The 16,019-nt window shown below is 37.2% G+C and overlaps 1 protein-coding gene across 3 annotated transcripts in view; it reads left to right on the top strand.

Moving 5' to 3' along the window:
* Nucleotides 1-16,019, top strand: part of CTNNA2 (catenin alpha 2) — a 539,666-nt gene that overhangs the window by 339,181 nt on the left and 184,466 nt on the right. Inside the window, exon 1 of one of the 3 annotated variants that reach the window (XM_054824263.1) lies at nucleotides 7,381-7,399. The exons of the other annotated variants lie outside the window; for them this stretch is intronic. The gene's annotated coding sequence lies outside the window, so the exon portion shown is untranslated. Of the gene's footprint in view, nucleotides 1-7,380; nucleotides 7,400-16,019 lie in introns of those variants that run through there. 3 annotated transcript variants of the gene reach the window in all.

Genomic DNA, 16,019 nt, shown 5'->3' on the forward strand with positions numbered 1-16,019 from the left:
CCAACTCCACTACAGAGTTTGCCTTCTTGGTCATTTTGGGGTATTAGGAAAATGTCGGGGGCGGGGGGGGAATCCGATGCAGTTAATCAATCAGATTTACTGCTGAATGGTCTACATGAAACTGAGGTGGGATAAATCAGCAGAAAGTTGTAATTGTATTTTTTTTTTAAAATTGAAGTATTCAAGACATGTTTTTTAACTTATAAATTGCAGAACAATGTAACGTATCTTCCTCCAGCAAAAAACCTACTATTACAATAAGAAATAGATCAAGTCCCTAAAAATCAGTAAGACCCTTCTCAGATGTAGGAAGGGTTTTGATCAGACCGTACAGTTCTGAGATTATGTCCTTTATAGCATCGTGCTAATGACATCAATTTCAGGTTCTGGATGATTCTAATATCTGCAACTGCAGATACATGTTTTAATAAAAGAGCAGCTGGGGCCACGCTGGTAATCCACGCTGGTTTACATAAGAATTTCCTTTAGGGGAGAGCTTCACATTACTCTTCCTCTGGTAAATAAATTGTGATTCAAGAATTTCAGTTATCCTCAGTTGCTCATTTTCACTCTCATGCCACATAAAGCTGCCTTCCAGTTGTGCTTCTCAATGAAATTATTTATGGAACTGTATTAGAACTTCGATCAATGTAGAGAGCCAAATTAAAAAAAAATAAGGCTCTTCCGCAAAAGAGATGTTTTTTCTTAATCCAAATATTCTAAACCTAAATGTACTTGTGAATCTCTGCTCTCCAAGGGTCCCTCTGCAAACTTTTTACATCTTTTAAATTTTGTATTTACAATGGTCTGTCTCAAAGCTGGAGAAATGGTCAGGTGCAGGAAATAAATGTTTGGAGGAGATAAAGGAAAGCCAGTCTTGAAGGCAACCTTCAGTCACAGAATGTGTGCCAGTGCCCCCTTATGAAGCGAGAGTTTGATTGCACTGGCGTGGAGTCTCTTAAATGCTTTTACCTGAAACAGGCCAAACCAAGTAATCACGGTGAATCCCAAAATGTGGAAGAAAGTGTGAGCGACAAGCAAACAAATTCCATCAGTTTTGCTACCAGGGTCACTGGTCATGCCACCAACATCAAAGCACTGAGTGCGTGCGTTTTGTGTCACAAAAATGACAAGTTCACAAGTAAGAATTTTCTACCCTATTTTAGGGGAGAAAATACAATGACAAATTATAAGGTAAGGAATTATATGTGTTTTGATGATTCCTGCCTTCAATGGGTTGGGATCATTGTTCATAAGCTCTCTACATTTTCTCTTGCATGGAATAAAAAGCAAAAGAGTAGACACTGCAGTGTTAGAACTGTGATATCTGGGAATAGCCTTGAAAATGTTAACGAATCTCTAATTAGAAGCAGGAGCATTCATGGGAATTGTGAATCATTTGCTGAGAAAAGCAAATCTGAGCAAATGAAATTCCTCCAAATAGCAAGGACAGAGAGCTATAGATGGAATTTGAGTACAGGCTGACTTCATCTCAATATCCACAAAGTAACAAAAGGCGTTGGTGGCAAAGGAAAAAAAGTAAGCAAGACTTCAATACAAAAGAAAGCAAGTCAAGAAAATATAGAGCAAAGTTGGGTAGTGCTGTACAGATTTCAGGGATAATACATTGAGACAGACCGGACAACCCAGATTCTGTTTCGCATTTAGTTGTCCACTGCATAGTGAGATAATCACAGAACAATTAGGTTGGAAGGAACCTGTGAAGGTCTCTGGTCCAAGCCTCTCATCATCTTAGATCAGGTTGCTCAAGATCTTATCTGGGCAAGTTTTGGATATCAAGGATGGGCATTCCAAAGCAACAGAGAAAGAGCAATACCGGAATAACAGAAATATAGAAAATCGAAGTAATAAAAAGGAGACAGAATCTACTAAGAGATAATGAGGTTGTGTTGGCACCTAATACAGCAAAGGAGACAAGAAACTGAGAGGGACGGTGAATCGATGGTTCAGCCCTCAAAAAGTCACATACATTGGGAAAGACAGCAGCTGAGGCTGCGGTGAGCCAGAAACCATATGCAGCAACTATAGATCTAGGACAGCAGAGTAGATGAAACCGGAGACTCTAAGTACAGTAGAGAACTATGCAAGTATAGTAGTATGGTAGTAAAAGAGGGGCCAGTGTTAGAGCCCTTAGGCAGGTATGGAAAAACTTGGTGCGAGAAAGTCAAATAAAACTAGACATAAGCAATTCAAAGACCTTCACGGCTGCTGTCTGGTGGAGAAAAATCATCAATGTGAAGTCAAGTCTCATCCAACCATGGAAAAATAAACCAGAATTAATTCTTACTTGAGAACCACTTGAGTGCACTTGAAAGCAAATAAATTAAAATATGATGGCAGTCAATACCATGTCTTTGTGCTGAACTCCGTACCGATAACCCTGTGCCCCTGCAGGTCAGGAAATGCATGCGTGGAATGAATATTAACAGCGCAAACGGATAAAATAGGGTGCAGTGACATGCATAGAGCTAAGAGGAAGGAACATGGGTAGCAAGTGATTAGGATATGAAAAAAAGACAAGAAAAAAATAATATATATACATATATATGTATCTATGCACTGGGATGCATATGATTGCAATTTAGCTGTAGATACAGCGTTTTGGTATATACTGCATTATATACTTACAGCACGTATGCCAGTATTTCTGTTGGAAATGAACCAGTCTAGTTGTACAATCAAGAAATTACCCAGTGCAAGGTGTATAGTGCTTAAATTATAGATAATACATATTTTAGAGTAAAGTTGGAAAGAGGGAATTTGCAGTTTATTGCTATAAAATGTAAATTTTGCTTCTGTCCAGTGAAGCTGATACTTGCTTGCTGTGAAATGGCAAAAATGCCCAGAGTATATTGAAGCAACCCAGAGTTCATGGCCAGCATTTTCAGTTGGAGCAAATGTTTTCAGTGCCTTTCTTTTTTTTTCTTTTTTTTTTTCTTTTTTTTCTTTTTTTTTTCCTTTTTTGAGTTTCCAATTTCAGACTTCAGTCAAGTCATTTGGGACCATTGAGGTGCTCCGCATTTCTAGAAATCAGAGGCAGCTTACCTTAAACTTTACAATCAGTATTTGAAGCTTTTTGGTATTCATATATTCCTTTGGGCCTGTGTGAGCTTGGGCAAAGGCGCAGAGGAGTCAGCAGCGGGATGCGGAGTTTCTGCCTGTCATTTTGCTCCTCTAGGATTTTACCGAACGGAGACTTATGTCAATGAGAGGAGTTTCGCTGTATCCTGAAATTTAGGTACGTGGCAATTCGAGCACACTCCAGCTCCTGTGAAAATACAGGAGAAGCAGAGTAAGAAAGAACCCAGATTACTATCACCAGTTTCCATTTGGCATGTATTTGGGTATATTACAAGTTTCTTTCTTTCTTTCTTTTCTTTCTTTCTTTCTTTCTTTCTTTCTTTCTTTCTTTCTTTCTTTCTTTCTTTCTTTCTCTCTCTCTCTCTCTTTCTCTCTTTCTCTCTTTCTCTCTCTTTCTCTCTCTTTCTCTCTTTCTTTCTTTTCTTTCTTTTCTTTCTTTCTCTTTCTTTCCCTCCCTTCCTTCCTTCCTTCCTTCCTTCCTTCCTTCCTTCCTTCCTTTACTAGGCCTAAAACAAATGGAAACTGAAAATCTGAACCAAAGATTTTCTACACCACAGAAAAATATTTTCTCCCTGACTTTCTGTTGTGAATTCATTATCCAAGAAAATTGTTTATGTTTCAAAAACTGTCACGCTCGATGCAAAGAATAGCTTACACCGCCTCCTTCCTTTAACTTAGTGTGAATGTTATACACAAGATAGCTGACACAGAGTTATGATATTATCAGCATCATTTAACTTCTTGCACTTAATTTACCTCATTAACATTTTTATTACATTTTGTTACTATTGCATCTTGAGGAAACATAGTTGTGAAGTCATCCAGTTGAGGCTAAGCTCCTATGTGTGGCTCAGGGATGTCAACATGCTTTCATTGTCGCATTAAACTGGATTAAAGAGGGAAGCTTTCCAGCTGCTCTGGTACCCATCCACTTGGCAAAGGTGTGGAATAATCTACGACTGAGGGTTTTCCAATTTTCAAGATCACATTTCTACACTCTGACCAAATGATATGCTAGAAAGAAAAATGGTGTGTTGACCACGGGGCCGGTATTTGATTTCAAGCCTTGATGCACCAATACTTCAGTGGGAAATGATCTTGACAGGATGACACTTTGCAATCTATCCTCAGCCAGGCTGAAGGCTATAAATTACCGTACCTGCTGTTTGCCATTGTTTCTTACTGATAACAGGTGGGAAAATTTTGTGTGCGTTTATGATATTTCATTGATTGAGTTACTGAAGGTCACGGATACCAAAAGGTTGGGGTTTTCTGCACATACGTTGTAGATTTTAATGAGGTTTTTAAAGTATGTTGGCTTAATATATGTGATTCTGATAAGCATGCTATATTATCATCCAAACTTTGAGAGTTCCAAAAATTTAGGGTATCAAATTCTGCTGGAGTTGCTGTAAAGGCCATGTCAATTGTTTGAAATTCTCTTTTCCTTTTAACTTTTAGAATGGGCTTTGTAGCTTATGAACTGAATGTCATGACTTTTTAATGATGATAGAAATTCTATAGGATACCAAAAATTTACATTTTTTTCATAGACTTCCTAACAGTCTGTAACTTTACAGTAGAAAGTTCAACTTAGCCTTTAAAACTGAGTTTATTTGAAATAAGTGGTCAACCAGTTTCTTAGATTAGTAATCTCTGATTATTTAATATATAAATAGTTTCCTCTAAGTAATAAATTAAAAAAAAAAAAATCACATTCACTTTGGATAGCTAATCATTCCTAAAAAGACATTGTAGAATATAACTTTGTTATGAGGCTTCCGAAGCGAAAAGGTATATCAAACTTCTTTCATAAAACCCGTGAATCTTGGCAGAAATGTTACTAATTAATTCTCTTTTTGATTCTTCTGACTGACTAGGAGGTATTAACTCTCTTTTTAATTCAATTATACCCTTCTTCATTCAATCAATGCTAATAGGTTAATTTATTTTCAGCCATTATTATTACTTATTTGGTAATAAAACAAAAACACCAGGAGACAGTTTGAGATGAAGTATCATTTTGCAGCGAGCAATAGGCAGAGTCAGGGTGTGAGAGCCTCTGCCATGAAGCATTTAGCAGTTATACTAGGGAAGTCAATGTGGGTAAAAAAATCAAATTTTCCTTGCAAATAAAATGGCTATAATTAGTGTTTAGATTGGTTAGGTTGCTTGATTTTCAATTATTCCTTTTTTGCACATTTGAAGCAGCATCTCAAAAATATTTATATGGAATTAAGGGGTGAGAAAAGAGCCACTAAAGATTCACGGGCAGTGAGAACGGAAAAGAAAACGTGAGCGTGGGCGGAGGGAGGGTGAGAGTAAGTAACCGTGCATCTGGTTCACCACCACCCAGTCTTTACCAGCACGTTTAGGGATGGTCTCTGTGGTATGCACCAGTACACTATTGGGAGCGTGGTTGGCAGACCATACACTTAATATTGAATTTTCTATTCCGCTAATTGTTTATTGTGCTGCTTAGCCTAAACGTGGCTACTAGTGTCTTCACTTTATTAGGACTTAGTTAAACAATTTGGAAAGCCTTCTGAGTCTGGACAGAGGACTTCCCTCTGTAATCTGCAGTACAATCCCTAGATTTTTGCAATTCCTTGTCAGAATGACTTTGATATCACCGATGTATCGCTTCCATGTCTGGGCATCATTCTCTGCAGCCTTCAGAATCGGCATCCAGGTTTAATTTTCCCTAAATCACTGTTTATTCATACAGAGGATGAATATTTCTCTGAGGATTGCGTCCACATCTGGTTATCACTGCTATGCTCAGAATTAGCTTTTTGCTCACCCGAAATCAATTATTCCTAACAGGTGCAAAACCAGAATCCCATTGGTACCTGGCACCAAGTAGAGTTAAATGGAAGAGATGTGTAGGTTGGAGGACCGTTAAGAGTCTTTTAAATCAATTAAATCAGATTCTATTATGGTTACACATAATCTTAGTTCAGGTACCATATGAAAGCTTTTTCTTTTAATGTTTGATTTTAATGGTAAAATGCCTAGATTGTAAAATGCATACCCCTTACTTAAAAAAAAAAAAAAAAGAAGAAAAAAAGGAAGTTTTATTCATTACTGTACAGTATTGTTCTTGCACAGTTCTCTAGTCTGCTTTTCCCGGAATTTCCTCTCACTGTACTCTTCTCCTCATCTTCCCAAAATGCATATTTTCAGACTTGAGGAAAGAATATAGGAGAAGAAAAACCCAGCCCTCTTCATGATTTACTGTCACAACATCTCAGCCACGAGAGATCTCAGTCTTGATGGCTTGGAATAGTTTCTTGAAAGGATCCAAGAAGAGCTTGCTGCTTGATTAATCTAATAATTAAGCACTGCAGTTATTTAGGCTTAAATTAATATTAATAGAGTGTTATTACTAATAATGAAAATAATCTTTTTTAATCAAATCATAATTTCATACATTGCTTTTTGTGGTTTTCAGTTATGTCTTTCATTCACATGGTGCCTTTGTGGTTTTATCTATGTGTATATAGAGATCTGTGTGTGTGTTTGTGTCTATATACCAGAACAAATTGCTAAAAATGAGGGTCAAAAGCTATTTCTTGTCCTGCGAAGCTTTCTAATGGAATGCAAAAGGTATTTTGACACGTGGACCAGTACTACTCTTAACACAGAATAACTGAGGGATGTGGGAAACACAGACTTTGCTGTACCAAAATTGATGGAGGAATTTGAACCTGGCAATCAAACAATTACCAGGACCATAAGAGTGTGGAATTAATGTCTCCCATTGCAGCCTTCAGTTTGTATACACAATTAAAGATTCATTGGTCTACATAGAGAGGAATTATTTATTCTGCCCTTTATCTCTCTGAATGATTTTATGTCTGTCTTCCTAATTCCAGAAAGTGCATTCAGGAGAGCGAAGAAAAGTCTTGACAAAATTGTCAAATCCTGATGAATCAGGATTCTCTATTAAAAGAAAAAAAATCCCAAACATTGACTTCAGGCTATCTACGGTGTTCATTTTCTGTTTGCAAATCATTTACAGAGACAAAGAACTTCCTTTTTCTGTTATGGAAGGTTACAGCATCTTTTAAGAGAACATTAGAAAAATATGCAGGTGGCTAACTTATTGAGCTGTGCGATTTATGTAGGAGTTCTCGGCGCTGTTGTTTGTGTGTCTTTTTGAGGGAGAAGATTAGCATGGAAAAGACGTGTGTCTCTCGATCGGTTTATCTTCCCAGGCGAGCTCTATTGTCACCCGTTCGCTTGAGAGATGGAGTATCATGGACAGGTCTAGGAAAAGTAAATAGTGAGGCTGGTGAGTAAGCTGAAGAATAATGGGTTTATGCCATAGCTGTCTTTCCCGTTTTAATGAATGAGTGAAAGTAATTCATTTATTTGATGTTCTGATGGGTATTCCCTGCACATGGCTTTGCAGCTCTAACTCGGAAATTAGCTCAGGAAAGCTTTGGATCGACAGAATATTTCATAGCACTGCAAAAATGTGAAGGAGCCACCTCTTTTTCCTCACAGTCGTGATTTCAATTTATCCTCAAAGCTATGGTCGTTACACTCAGAGGACTTTCACATGGTGTCCCCTCCTGGGTCTCACATGCAGGCTGATTTCAGCTGTAAACGCCGAGCTGCCTTACGCTTATTTTCTGGTTTTGTTTCCCTTTTATTTTGTCGCTATTTCTCGTGTTCTTATTGGAACTATTTATTCCATTCAGAGAAGTGTAAATACCTTTTGAGAAAAACAAATACGAGGAGTGTGAAGATTTGCAGAAGTGATGAGCAGAGGGAAACAGGACTGTAGCAGTGACTGCTCTGCAGTCTCACGTAAAGCATTTGCTGTCGAGCATCCACATCTATGATACTGGTAAACGTATTATTATATGCTTGTAGAAAATATTCCTCTTGAACCCATTATAAGACCCCAGGATTAGAAAGTAGGGAGCAGGAAAGGGCTCCGTGGTTTACAGAAACCCATCCCTTTCTAACACCAGCTACCAGCTTACATCAACCCTTTCCTAAACAGACCAGGTTTCATCTTTAACATCCTGTATTCCAGTCCTTCATGCTAGGATTTTTTACTTTTTTTCATGTGCTATGTCCACTCGTTGATATGTACTATTAACTGAAATGTTTTGATTTATATGGAAAACGTAACAGCAAAGCTTGTGGCATGAAAGGCAAGCAGAAATGCAACGTTTTCGAAAGAGCTGGATGACTTCATAACTCAGGGATGATAAGACCAAAGCTTATGTATGTGTAAATTTGGCACTTATTAATTGATAATATTTCTGATTGACACTGTCTCTGTCTATACTGTAACTGGCCAAGGTTGTCTGGATGAATTGCCTGAGAAATTCAGGGAAATTCCAAGCTGTTTCTTTTGCACTCATTTTCATGTAGGTATTTTGAAGTCAAACATCCACAGACTCAAAAAACTTCATGCTTTTGATTATCAACAATGACTTTTTGATTTTAGAGGGACCATTAGAGCCGAAAACAAGTTTCACTTTGCAAAATGTGAAAAGAGAGATCCGAGGCCTCTGAAAGGCAGCAGTAATAAGTACCAGTATGTAGAAATCTCACTGACTGCCAAAGAGAAGATGTGAGGAGAAGAGTTAACTGTATGCGATTGTACAATAGTGCTTTATGTCTGGTGTATTTTTGTCAGATTTAAATAGATTTTGTCACTTTGATATGCTTTTTAAAAAAAGAAAAAGGAGTGTATGACTAACTAGCATTAGATTTCTGTATGAAAATCAGCAAAACCAGGCTATGGAAGGTCATTTAGGAACCAAGGTATTCCTTTTTTACTTCTCCTGCTGATTTTTTTTTTCCTGATTTTAATTTATCCTTTTTTAAAAAAAAGAAAAAAACAACAACCAACCCCCAAAAAACCCCACAACCACAACCACTTTCTCTTAGCTGAGTTCAAAATTGTCAACAGGAGGAGAATTCGTAGGCCACCTACTCAAAGAAAAGCTTTTGAACACCCTCTAGGAAATTTCAGTTCATTAGGGAAAGACCAAAAGCTACAAGTACAATAGACTATTAAAAATTGGTCCTGGGTCCTTGCAATAAGGGAACGTTAGTTGAAAACGACTCCCAGATAAGCAGGGAAAGCAGACCAGCTGATCCATCTCTAAGTGAAGGATTATAAAGCAACCTGGCAGGACCGTTTCTTTGGGGTAGTGGCCAGCTATTTGTGCCATGCTGTTTCCATTTGAATGAAAAATCAGCCGCCTTACGGACTCTTACTGTTCTCCACGTCTAGTGCTGTGGTAGATGCAGGGTTGTTTGTTACTCTTTTGAAGGTTTCAGCACAAAACGGAAGATAAAATAACATTCATAAAATAAAATTGAATCGTTAGTCTGCATAAATACAGTAAGTACTTATCAAGCTGCTGCAAAATATTGACGATGACTGTGATTTTTCTCCGGAACGGTGGGATTTTGGCTGAGATTGGATTATCCTTCCAATGACATCAGATCATGTGTCACCAGCTTTATCACTAGTAAAATCATTAGGAAAATTTAGCCCTGCCAAGATGAGAAAAATCCTGGTTCGCTGCCTATGTATTCCTTCCCCTCTGCACCACTTTTCTTTGGGCATCTTTTGCCGTGTTCAGGGAACCTGTCCAAGCAGTATACACACAGTTTAAGAGTACAGAGCAAATATTTATTGGCTACTACATACAGCAGATTTCTAAGCTAAATACTACTGAGCTAAGCATTAATACAGTCATTGTCCCGATGCCGTACTCAGTGCTGGCTTCCAGACCTTCCAGGTGTGGAAGGGTTCTCCTTCATTGCTCCAATTCCTTGTTGTTGTGATTTTTCTTTTCCTTAGGATTTTAGTTAGCTTTTCACAGCAGTATTTTTTTCTACCTGAATCTTTGAAAGGTGTCTTTGACTCCAAGAGAAGAGGTGAAATCTTGAAAGAGTGATGGGAAGAGGAGCAGGTAGGGGGGTTGAAGGGCAGAACGAGTGATGGCGATTTCAGTGGGGGAAAGAATGGATGTGGGCTTGACAGCAGCAGAAATGGAAGCTGAGAGAATAGTTAACACGGAGCCAAATATTTGGAGGCTAGATGAAAGCTAATGAAATAGGGAAAGAAAAAAAAAAGAAAAGAAAACCAAGGGGTTTTTGAGCAATGCCTTTTTTTCCCCAGTAAATGGGAGAGTGAGCGCAATGATTAATTGTTACACATGCCATCAGGATGCAGATCAAAGCAAAACCAAGATCAAAACCCCCACAATATATTTTTTATAAAGGATTGGTTTATGGGGGTGTGGGCCATTAACAGTTTCCAGTTAGACATCAGGTTTCTGTATTACTGTGATGGAAATTAGCACAGCTCCTCAGAAGTTAATGAAATCGAGCAGCTCACATTAAGTGTGAATTTGGCCCTCTAGATCTGATCTGCAGATGTCTTGACACCAACATACTTCAATGGCGTGAATCCTACCTCATGCTTATAAGAACTTCACTGATTTATTCAGAAGAAAGTACTTCTGAGGACATTAACTCAGCTTGTAACTCCAGACAGTCACTCACTCTCCTAATTTTAATAATTGCTTAGATTGATTAATAAAATTGTCCAGTTTTAAAACTCTGGCAACTTTTTGTAAATACTGTGTATACACATCACTTCTGTGCAGAACTAACAGTATCAGTGGAGCAGGGACATGGGGAATTGGACAATTTTTGGCTCTTTAGTATTTTTAAACTGCTGGTTCATCCTCTGCAGCTGCCTCACATTTTATAGGTGCACTAAATTTGATGACCGTGAAGGGTTGTTAAACAATATACTGTGATAAAAATAGTTCCCTTTGCTGACATTATGTGTTTTTTTCTAAAGTAGCTCCATAAATCACATCAACAAAAACCTATTTGCACTTTTTTATTTTTTTTCTCCAGAATTTGAGACAGGTAAACTAAATTGTCTCTGTAGGACCAGGAGTGAAAAGCAGCATACGCAAATGATGGACCTGGCCCTCCGGTAGTTATTCATCCTAAATATCCTTGTTCTTGCAGGTACCATTATTTAAAGATACTGGACTTTTCCATGCTACTATTACCGGACCACGTACCCCAGAAACTCTTACACGATATCCTTCTTACAAGGTTTTTTAGAGCTTGACATCTGAATACAATTAACAAATTCCTGTATGTATTTCAGGCTAAGTGAAGTAATATGATGCTCGACAACTGAATGGAAAGCCTTAGCCGACCCTGGTATTTCTGAAGAAATTTCATATGCTGACAGGGTTATAGAAGCTTGTGTAAATTATACATAGTATGAAATAAGACTGATATTAAAATGAGACTTTAAATAGTATCATTTAAATAAGAGATAAGCATTCAATTACCTTGATCTAATAGGTCAAAGAGTTAGCATTGTGGGAGATGCTGACAATTTCAATAGAAAAAAAGTGAGAAAATATATTTTCCGGAGTCAAGAAAGAAATTACAATAGAGAGAACAGTATTTAGAGGACAGGCATTGTAGGGAAGGTGATAATAAGCTATATCATAACAGGAAAGGTCATTCAAAGAAACAACAGCTTGATTATTCAGCTAATCAAAAGACACAGGAAGGCACTTTTACCTGCTATTGTTTCCCAATTTCATACAAGGACATATACTATCTACTAATAAAAGTATCGTAATTACATGTCTACATTATGTCTTCCAACCCTTATCCTTCGTATTGAACGTGTAAGGTCAAAAAGATTATATAAATTGTAGAAGATAACAGAAGGGCAGGCAAGAAGGATTGGATGATATGTTTTATTTTGAGAAATTAAATGCTGGGATTTTGAAACATTTGGAAAGAAGTTCAAATGTTCAGTGAAATGTCACTGTCTAAAAAGTAAAGCTGTAAAAATTCCAGCCTGAAAATAGCTGTTACAGAATTCCTCTTTCCCCTTGTGTTTGGTTTAACTTCTGAAGTTTGTTTCATAGGGCCACTCTTCTTTCTGTATTTATTCCCCTTACATCCCAGAGCACTGACCATCTAGATCTTTGAGCAAATCAGTTAAGCATGCTGATTCAAATCTCCAACTTCTATTGGAGTTACCCTTTAATAGCTTCCTTTTTACTGTGGAATGTGAAATATTTCATTATCAACTAAGTTTATAATTACGTAAGATAGATACTTCTTCTTGAACATTTCTCTTCTTTGGATTGATATCACTAACATAATAGATGAATTATTGCTCATTTTATTATATATATGCTTAGTGGTGGTGGATAGATACTTACTGAACATTTCTCGTCTTCGGATTGATATCAGTAATATAAAAGATGAATTATTGCTCATTTTATTATACATATGCTTAGTGGCAGTGTGTTAATTAATGATCCAACAACTCATTTGCTTTTCATAAACGTCCTTTTATTAAAATAGAATAGGAATAAACTATCAGATCCATCTTAAAAAAACACCAACCAACCAACCGAAAAAACCTAAACCCCAAAAACCTGCATATCTTGAAAGACTGGATTTTTAGATTCAAATGTACTTTTCATACCTGTTGTGATCTACTTAGTCCTAATGAACAGTCCCAGGGAAGCTGGTCGTGATAGGAGGCACTCTGGTTTTTGGAGTGAGGAAGAGAAAGACATTCAATACCTACAGACTCTCATCATATCGTGCTCTGTTAGTTTTGCTTTCTAATTATTTCCGAGTGTTATAGTACTTGAGCTATAGCATCCAGAGAAAATCTGTTTAATTTCAAAAGGCAGTTATGGATTTACACAATTTGATAGTGTTTCTTGAAATGTTGCCATTTGTTCTAAGAGAAAAAAACGGCCTCAACTTGTGTAAATAATGTGGGAAGGGGGGGAAAAGTTGACAAGATGAGCTCATAAATCAATGATGATGAAGAGAAATCTGTCATCAGCTCAGCTGAATTACAAATTGAAAATAGTAGTTTCACAGTTGTCAAAAGAGTAATAATTATGCCAGATTTCTACTTGTGTGGCCTGGCTTGATTTTTTGTTATTATTTTCTTAGGATGTATGTATAAAAATGGTTTAGTGAAATATTACAGCAATTTTAAAAATGAATCTGCTTTATTTTCACAATTTTATTTTCCTGCTCCTGTAATAGTATGCATTTATGAATCATCCACCTTAACAATGGTTGTTAAAGTACATTTAATTCAAAATTTAAAGACAATTTCAAGTTTCATATTTATTTTTCAAGACGCCATGAAAAATTCCTTTGAACTGCACCATCATATCATTTCCATTACGTTTGCGAAGGAAGAGGACAGTAGACCACGCGTTATTTGTCAAGAGCTTCTTTGCTGTGCCTTGGCTTCATAGCCTCTTCTGCTCCAATGATGAAAATTGAACATAATTTTCATAGAAACCCTTACTGCAATAGATTACTGCACCTCTCAGAAAAAAAAGAAGCAGAAACAAACCTTATAGAAAAAAAGAGGTTAAAAAGCTGTTCTCAGAAATCTAAGTGCAGCTGAATTAAGCCCTCCCCACAATCAGCTCTAAACAGTTTGCTACATAATGGTTGGGAAGGTGCTTGAACATTACATTTGGCAATCCCTGACTCTGTTTAAGGCTCAATAATACTTGACATTGACATCCTGTCATGAAGAATTAGTTAAAACATTGGAATTAGAGCAACTAAGGAGGATGTGATATGTATGTAGGTGTTTGAAAAGCATGAATATGAAAAAAAAATTGTTGAAGCTGATTATGTAACTTAGTTCCAGTGGTGTGTAACTCGGTGAGAAGAAATGAGATGAATCCAAGAAGGGTTAAGGCTGAAGATCAGCAATGTCTTCATTAAGAAGGTCAAGACAAATATGGAATTACTCCAAGCTCAGTAATGATAATGAGTAGAAGTCCCTTGACCATTTACTTATAGGTAAAAATAATTTCCTGGTAATGGAATTAATACACCTTATGCTGAAATCAATAAGAACATATTGTTGCCTTCTCTGGGAGCTGTATAAGGGCTTTGCAGATATCTCCTGGTTCTTTTTTTATGTACCTGTGAAAATCAACTGCTTTAGTCAAGACTCCCTTACAGAAAGACATCTCTTACAAATAGGTCTTTACCAAATCTTTTTCTCTTCCTTTCTTTGAATATAAACCCAGTAACTGAAGCAAACTCACTTTGTTGAAAAGTCTGAGATTCAGAAACAAATGATCCTCTGGCTGACATAGGGTCATGAGACAATGGCCAAGGAGAAAGGGAGACACTAAATCACCTCCAAAGGTCTCGTCTATGCCCGTTCTCTTTGACTGCTTCTGGGGACAAACTTTTTAGGAGGGCCTGTAGTGATAGGACAAGGGGTAATGGTTTTAAACTAAGAGGAGATTTAAACTAGATATAAGGAAGAAATTTTTTAGAGAGTTGTGAAACACTGGCACAGGTTGCCCAGAGAGGTGGTAGATGTCCCATCCCTGGAAACATTCAAGGTTAGGTTGGACGGGGCTCTGGGCAACCTGATTGAGTGGAAGACAACCCTGCTCACTGCAGGGGTTTGGTCTAGATGAGCTTTAAAGGTCCCTTCCAACCCAACCCATGCCATGATTCTATGAATCACAGAATCACAGAATGGTTGAAGTTGGAGGGGATTTCTGGAGGTTTGGAGGACTCTGTCATTGCATCAACTCATTAATGACACTTCAACTCTGTGGAGACATGTGGTTGTTCCAGGTTCTACCTCTTAAAGTTAAAAACATAGATAATTTGTCCTACTGATTTAGGGAAATAGTATCTCAGAAATTTAGGACAATCTTGCCATTGTAGATCAGATTTTTATTACATTCTGCATGTATCTTCCTCCTTCCCCAAAAGCAATCAAACAAAAAGACAAAACCGCTTAGGTGGAATGAGATTCTTTTCCAAATGTTGCAGTTGCATCATCACTTTCCTTGAAAGGTAATGTGTCTTTGTCTGATCTTTCAGACTTAAAAATGAAAACTGTCCTAAAAAACAAGTCAGGTTTCCTTTCTGGAGGGTTAAGTAGATCATTTGTCACTGAAGTCCTGTTATTTGACTGCTGACAAGTCAGAAAGAAAATGTTTTAGCAAAGCCACATAAAGATCCCCGTAGAGTGGCTGCTTGCTTTTAGCAGAAGGATTATTATCTGATAAGATTGCAAATCTCTTTGGGATCTTTGCCAAATTTTGACTAGTAATGACGGATAGGCCTTCACTAAGGTTATATGTTTGGAAAAGGGAAAACAATAGCATCAGTTCAATAAAAACAGATAAGTAATGAGGAACTAAAGGAAGTATTAGTTCCGTCCTTATAATACAGACTCTTTTTCTCCTGAAGATTCGCTCTCTTTGCTTCATCTGCTTTTTTAGCAGGATGGGCAGACTCTTAGCTTTGCCAGTAAAATTAATTCTAAGAGCTCCAAAGGAAGCTGATAAGTATTAACTCCTTGATAATATTAAATTGTTATAAACGCAATACAAGTAATTCAATAGATTCTTCAAGATTATCATGCCGAATAATGCATAGCATGGCTGGAACAGAAATATCAGTCAGCATGAATATATATATCCATATCTCTCTCTCCTGTGTGTGTATATATATATAGTATATATAAGCCTATATATACACTTATATATGGGGAGAGAGAGAGGTGGCGGGGAGAGATTGTACGTGATACTTACTCTGCCTGTGTTAAACCAAATAGTAAAGTATCAAGGTCGGGCTGTGAATTCCTTAATTCAGCTTGTGATTGCGTTGGAGCTAAGAGATGAACTGCAGCTTTTAACAGTCTTGGAGCATCTATGTGAAATATAAAACTGGTTTATACAAATTACTCATGTGACCTCCCAAATAAATTGATTGAATGCAAACTCTTGGCAGTCCTTGCTCTAAAGTCTGAAAATAAGATAGTTAAAAAATAATGTTCATCAAAAATATATTTAATT

Source organism: Grus americana, chromosome 4 (genome assembly GCF_028858705.1).
Source record: "Grus americana isolate bGruAme1 chromosome 4, bGruAme1.mat, whole genome shotgun sequence".
NCBI classification, from domain to species: domain Eukaryota; kingdom Metazoa; phylum Chordata; class Aves; order Gruiformes; family Gruidae; genus Grus; species Grus americana.